This window comes from Triticum dicoccoides, chromosome 3B, assembly GCF_002162155.2.
Source record: "Triticum dicoccoides isolate Atlit2015 ecotype Zavitan chromosome 3B, WEW_v2.0, whole genome shotgun sequence".
NCBI lineage: Eukaryota > Viridiplantae > Streptophyta > Magnoliopsida > Poales > Poaceae > Triticum > Triticum dicoccoides.
This window is the reverse complement of record NC_041385.1, coordinates 542,162,866-542,170,506: the sequence shown is the minus strand read 5'-3', so window position 1 is coordinate 542,170,506 and position 7,641 is coordinate 542,162,866.

The following is a 7,641-nucleotide window of genomic DNA, read 5'->3' as shown; positions in this document are numbered from 1 at the left end:
GCAACCCAGAGAGCCGCCGCAGTGCGCCGACGAGCACCAGCACGGCCACCGGCCACCCCACGCTGCACCGACGCGCCCAGAAGCTCCGCCACTTTGTCCTCGACCTCCTCACCGAGCCACGCCCCGTCAGATGCCCTCGAACACCGGCCACGCCGTCTTCTTCAACCTCGGTTCGCCCAGATCGCCGGCAACGCCATGACGCCGTCCGTGCTTCCCCGAGCCCACTCTGACGCCCCCTACAACCGCAGTGAGCCACTACGCCAAACCCCTCTCTCCCCGTGCTCTATTTCCCTCTGTAGCCGCCGTTTCCACCGCACCTGAGAGCTTCTTGCCGCCGGCCATGGCGTAGCCGTGGCCACAGCCACCGCAGCTCATTCCTGAGCGTGTCCCTGTGTTCAATACTTCCCCAGGAGCACGCAGCACCCACCAGTTCCTCCCGTAGTGCACCATAGCATCGAACCGGTCGGTGCCCGAACTCCGGCCGCCGCGGAAGCGGACACCGCCATCGATTTAGGTCGTCTCCGGCGACCCCTCTAGCACCAGCCGACGCGGACGAGGCCCAGGGTTCCAACGGTGCCATCTGCGCCCTGAACCGTGGCCCGTGCTGCGTTTCCGGACCGCGCCGCCGTCTCGGGCCTCGCCGGCGTCATGTCGCCGGTGGGTTTGACCCATTTGACAATGTGGGCCCCGCCCCTGGTCAAACCTAGATTAGGAGTTAATCTAATATTTATTTATTTAGTTAAGTTAATTACACTGACATGCGGGACCCACTGTCAGGTTTGACCGGACCATGCCCCGTTGACCGTTGACGTCACACTGACGTTAGGCTGACGCAGTAAGTCATTTCTGGATTTAAAATAATTCAGGAAATTCCAGAAAATAGCAAAAACTTCCAAAATTCATATAAAATCAACCGTAGCTCAGAATAAAATAAATTATATATGAAAAATGATCAGAAAAATCCAATCTATCCATCTGTACAATTTTGATGCATGTTAGAACAACTTAAAGCTGCTGTATACAACAATTTGAATTAATGGGATTTGAAATGTCATATATGGAGTTTGAATTTGAATCTTGGATTCAAACCAACTTCATTTAACCTGCTGCTAGTTGCATTAGCTCAAAACACAGCATATTGCCATGTCATGATCATGCATCATATTGTGCATTGCATTGATTGTGCTTCTTCTTTGTTTGTCGGTGTTTGTCCCCTCCCAGTAAGACGTGTACCGACGATGTGATCGTTGACACCAATGAAGAAATATACTATCTTCAGAAGTGCCAGGCAAGCAAAACCCCCTTGTTCAGTCTGATACAACCCCACGCTCTCGCTCCTGCTCTCTTTTACTGCATTAGGACAACAATGATTCATCTGTTACTTGTTGCGGTAGCTGAACCCCTTTATCCTCTGCATGACCTGTCATTGCCACAGTAAATAGATGAAACCCACTAGTATGAGTAGGAGTTGTTTGAGCCATGTTGTGCCTACTCATTCATGTTTGTTTGTCATGCCTGCTATTGCTTAGAGTTGAGTCAGGTCTGATTCATCGGGGATGAATCAGAGGTGTGTGAACATGTCCTACTGTGTGTGAGCTAAGTGTTGAACACGATTTGGTAAAGGTAGCGGTGAGAGGCCATGTAGGAGTACATGGTGGGTTGTCTCATTGAAGCCGTCCTTAGGAACTGAGTTCTGTGTTTGTGATCCATGATTCAGCTACTACCATACATTGGGCCCTGAAATATGACCCCGCTCGACTTCTTATTCACCCAAGTCCTCTGTCCAGGAGTTGCAAGTAGTATCTGGTGTTTGTAGCCTACTGGAGGCCGTGGACAGCGCTGACCGTAGGGGTGGGCTGTGATGCGGTAGGTACGTGGCCGGGTATACCGAGCACCCGTTAGGTGTCTCAGAACCCTGTTCACATCGTTTGGGGCTGTGAGCGAAACCCCGGCTGGATCTCCTCATGGATGGAACCCGAATAGGCGATAAACCTGGACTAGAGACTTGAGTGTTTAGGTAGGTCGTGGTCTACACCCACGTCGGCTTTCGCTTGAAGTCTGCCGAGCACATGTCATGTGCAGACGCTAAGTGGTGGAAACATGCATGAAGAAGTACACCCCTGCAGGGTAAACATCATCTATTCGAATAGCCGTGTCCGCGGTAAAGGACTTCTGGGTTGCTTATATCAGTTCATAGACAAGTGAAAGTGGATACCCTAAAATACGCAAGATAAGCGTGAGTGCTATGGATGGCGTTCTCGTAGGGTGACGGAGCGGTTCCATAGTGGTGTATTGATATGGTGAATATGTGGACTCGTGTGCGCCACCTCAAAAGAGTTACTTGCAGTCGTAGTTCAGGATAGCCACCGAGTCAAAGCTTGCTTGCTGCAGTTAAACCCCCACCATCCCTTTGTTGATAATGATGCATATGTAGTTAGTTCTGATGTAAGTCTTACTAGGTACATTTGTACTCACGTTTGCCTATTTTATGTTTTTGCAGAGAGACTTCAGTCTCGCTAGTAGTACCGCGTGGACTTCGACGTTTAGCTTGTTACCTCAGCTACGATCTTGTGCCCTCGGCAGGATCTGGTAGATAGTCAGGCTTCTCAGCCTTTTCCATTTGTAGATGTCTGTACTCAGACATGTTAAGCTTCCGCTTGTGCTTGAATTGTTGCTTTGAATGTTGGGTCATGAGACCCATGATTGTAATATCTTGCTCCTCGGAGCCTATTGAATAAAATACTTGAGTTGTAGAGTCATGTTGTGATGCCATGTTGTATTTGCACATATCGAGCATATTGTGTGTATGTTATTGAAATGCTTGGTATGTGTGGGATCTGACTATCTAGTTGTTTATCCTTGGTAGCCTCTCTTACCGGGAAATGTCTCCTAGTGTTTCCATTGAGCCTTGGTAGCTTGCTACTGCTCCGGAACACTTAGGCTGGCCGGCATGTGTCCTTCTTCGTTCCTGTGTCTGTCCCTTCGAGGAAATGCCACACGATGTCTACTGGAGTCCTGTTAGCCCACTACAGCCCGGTTCACCGGACTCCTGCTAGTCCAGTGCTACAGCCTGGATTCACTCGCTGATGACCGACACGTTCGATGCTGGGTCATGGATGCCTGTCCCTGTAAGGTTGTGCTACTTTGGGTTTACGACTAGCCATGTCAGCCCGGGCTCCTTATCATATGGATGCTAGCGACACTATCATATACGTGTGCCAAAAGGCGCAAATGGTCCCGGGAAAAGGTAAGGCGACACCCGTGGGAATACCGTGCGTGAGGCCACAAAGTGATATGAGGTGTTACATGCTAGATCGATGTGGTATTGAGTCGGGGTCCTGACAGCTTTGGTATCAGAGCCTGACTACCTGTAGGATTACCAAGCCAAACTGGTCGAAGTTGTGTCTAGAAATGCTTTAGTTATGTAAGGGAATTGATTGTGGGATGGAACGTAAGGCTCTTTTACTCCTTATACCTCATGGCCTTCTGATCTGAGTCATCCTCTTATCTTCTACGGGGATTAAGAACTAGGCCTTCTCTTCTTCTATCAGGATCACGTGTTACTAATCCGTAGACTTATAAGATTGTTGGTTTTAAGCCTCAGTTCAGTCCCTACTACTTCTGTGTATGTTAAGTATTGATCTCGAAACCTTGATATTGTGCTTCTGAGTGGCTATGCCACCATTTCTGTAGTATGTCTCCAAACTTTTTGAGCATTTACAGCCGTTATGCTGTCCGAGTCATCCCAGGTTTCTAAACAATCTGATGCACTTGCAAATCCTTTCCCTCTGGTTTTTATGTTCCTTTGGGCCAGGTTAATCACACTAATTGCTGAGTTGAGGTAATCTATTGCCTCGACACATATGTTGGAGTTAATATTATGACCCTAGGTGTTTTAGGGGATCATCTAGTGGTCTAGCCATGATCTGTGTTTCCAGTGTGATGATTCTGGCCGTCATTATCGAAAGCATCCCGTGATGCCACTTAGTTAGTAGGAATTCTATTCCTGGGTTCTTGACCCAAGATCCACCCTACTTACTTCATGTTGATAGTGTTTGCTCGTTCCTTTAGGAAATTAGTAACCTTTGCAATAGTCCTCGAAGTTCGTGGTATTTCCTTCTTCCAAATACTATGAACCACTTTATGGCAGAAGTTTGTTGGATCAAAAGATCACAACAGGAGTGCCCTCGATGAGTTCCCCATTCTATATTGCGACTCTGACAGTTCTACTTTTCTGCATGGGTTATCTGGAAGAAACTTGTTGAACTTGTTTCGACATACTAATCTATGCATCCACAACTCAGAAAGTTATATGTTCCTTGAGTTGTCCCCCTTTAGTTGTATCCTGACCTTCGTCTATCGATTGATAGTCAGGAGTAGTCGTGCATTCGTGTTCATCGATGCCTTTTACTTATGTGGTCCGTCAAGCCATTCTATTCGGAATGACTAGGAGAAACAAACTCCAGTATCTCATCCACATCCAGGATTGGGTCAAACTAGTTGTACCTCGCAGATCAAAATGCCAACCCAGCTTTTGATCTGTTCTACCTGAAGTATTACCCACTTTACATCAGGAATATCATGAGGATTGCACCATCTCTTATGAATTCTTGACGCAGTAATACTTCCTGCCATCACTAGTCATTCCTCGGTTCCGTGTTATAGTAATCGGAACACCGACAAGTGAATCGTGATGTGTGAAATCTATACTCCTAGCAACTGTGTTGCTTGGTAGTTAAATGGACAATAACCTCATTCTTAGCGTGTTGATTATTGAATCATCATCCTAAGATTGGTCGTGCTACCTAGTCCATCTTCCAGGGAGCACTCTTCGATCAATGAGTTTGGATTTTGTCAATCCCTCGCTCTTTTGATCATATCATCTTGCCCCGAAAAGCAAGAATGTTCTCGAGCTTAGTAACATGTCGGTGGTTCGTGATTTTCCCAATATCTTCTCGGAAGCATTACCAGGTTGTCACCTGACCGCTATGTTGAGTTCGTGATCAAGATGGTTTATTCCCATAAACCACCCTTTCTCCAGGAATTCGTGTTGGATACCCCTGAGATAGTTGGTTAAGCCAAACAACAACTTGGAGAGTTGGAAGATAAAAGCTTGTCCGACTTAGCTCATCCCAAAGGGTTGTTTTTGTATGTGTGTTGAAGAAGGATGGTATCTTCATCGATTGATCCTCGCGACCAGTTGTTGGAGCTATCGTCTTGCTAAAACTTTGATTTGAGTATGGGCTATCCTCAAATCAAATCAGATCCAATGATGTTCATAATGTTGTCTTACTCGTGAATTTTCCTCGAGCATACACCATTAAATCTTTTGGGTCTGACCAATACTAGAACCTTGTTCACATAGTTATGGAATTCCATCTCCATGGGAATCTGGATGAATTGTTGTTGTGCCCATCGACAACATCCTTGTCCTCTCCATAGTTTTGTTGAACATTAAGCTAGTGTTGGAAACTTTTGAAAGCATTTGTTCATGTTAGATCATGAAGCATATGTTTGGATGAAAGGAGTGACTTCCTCTAATTCATGTGCATTTGGAGCAAGTTGCCGCCGTGGATTCGAGAAAGTTAATGTTGCTTCCTCTGGAATCATCCCAAGTCATTCATGCATACGTGCGAAGTATTCTGTGGTCTGGAGACTTGCAACCTTCATGCCATATGTATTCCGTAGCACACCAAGCCACTAATTGATTTGTTCAAGGAGAAGAAGCTCCTTCTTAAGGGTATACCCTTTGCAAGGACTTCGATATCCTCGATGATGGTTCCCCCTCTGAACTCGGTAGTGTTTTATTATAAGACTACCATGTGCTCATGCTTGTCTGGGACAGTGTGTTCACATGTATGTAGCAGAAATGGCTCATGTTTTGGAGTTTGCTACCGTAGTTCATTCCCCGAGATTCCCGCAACGCCGTCTCGTCGATTTGTGTTGCAAACCTTCATTTTCTTTCTAGACTTGATGGGTCTGGACTATCCTGACACCAGCCAGATCTGAATCTCAGGCAGATATGATGGTTGGAACATTTCCCAAGAGCTATAATATTGGTCCCTCGATACCCGGTAACGTGGATGTCGTGGCCAGCACACCCAGCCGAAAGACCTATTATTGTAGAATCTTGCTTGAAGAAGTTGGCCACACCCAATAAGGGCTTCGTAGGATTTACCCCCTAGTTGTGCCTTATGATTTTTGGTGTTCCCGAAGTCCGACCTTTTACTTGATGTTCTAGATATCAAACCATATCTATGAATGGGTTACGCTAGCACATCAAGGAGAACATTAGAAGCGGAGTGCTAGATGTCTCTCGGTCGATCATCCAAATTTTGTTTCCTTGGCTCTGCCAAGGTGAAATCTGAGAAGGTGTGATCTCCTTTTGCGTTTGCATCATCCATCACCATTCATCATGGTAGTAAGTTGTGTTGCCAGGATCCTTGACACGGATATTGGTAAAACCTTGATGAATATGGAAATGCTCAAGTTCTTGAGAGCATGCACAAGCATTAGGTGCTATCATAGTTACTAACCGGGATTGTTCTCAGTTTCCCCGGTTATGCTATAACCATTCCAATAGTGGAATCACTCTTTGTTGTTGGGTTTCTCCCCAGTTACTAGAATCATTCCCAGCATTTGTGTTTTCTTCCCAGCTTGCACCGTCATTGTGCCATCCTATCTTGGGTCCCATCCATTTCCGATGATAAGCAAAATCATCCCTTGTGTTGTCTTCAACAAGGTAATCCACATCATCCATTCTGGCCCGAGCATGTCATTCTACCGTCCCCCTGCAAATGATCGCTCGAGAATTGCCTTAGGCTGGTATAAAGAATCTCAATGATTTCTAAATAAAAGGTAATTCTTTTTGCCACTTAAGGGGATGATTCTACGAGTCACCTTCCCTAAGGTGCATCATTATGGTGTCATGCCAACTCAACTCCTCGCTACGTTGACAATCGCTTACCACCTTCTTAAGTGTGGAATTGTTGTCTACCTAGTGAACCTTTGTCATGTGTTTCACTCCATCCCTCTGGGCGAATGCTTTGTGTCTCAGCTCGAGAGATGTTTCAATGTCCCACTCCGTGAGTTGATCATGAGTTGTTCGACCTCCGGTAAGATCGATCTCTCTAGAGTTTTCTTTTCCCTCTCATTGTCATGTTAGTTGGAGTTCTCAGAGCAAGACGACAAGACAAAGATGGTGATCGAATCAAGGTTCTTATGAGGTGCAACCTGGATCGTGAAGATTGTGCTAGCTTTGTGTCCCCTTTGTCTTCTTACCTCACGTCTTGAATCTCGGGATGAGATTCTTGTTTAGTGGGGGTGAGCTGTCATATCCCTGGTCCTGTTATGCACTAGGCTAGACCTTCGTGTGAGCATCATGTTTTAATTCAAATGAAATTTGAATTGAGGAATTTTCAAAAGCCTCAGAAGTCCTCTAAAAATAACCAACATTTAAATCTCATCAAATGAGTCCAAGAAAATGTTCATGTTATTCTGCAAAAATATTGGCATGAGGTAAAATTCAAACCAATATTTTTGGAATCACAGAAATATTTATTTTGGGCCTTTGACTTAAACCAATGACATATTTGAGATGAATTTATTTCTATTATATAAGAAATAAAGTTCAAATATTTT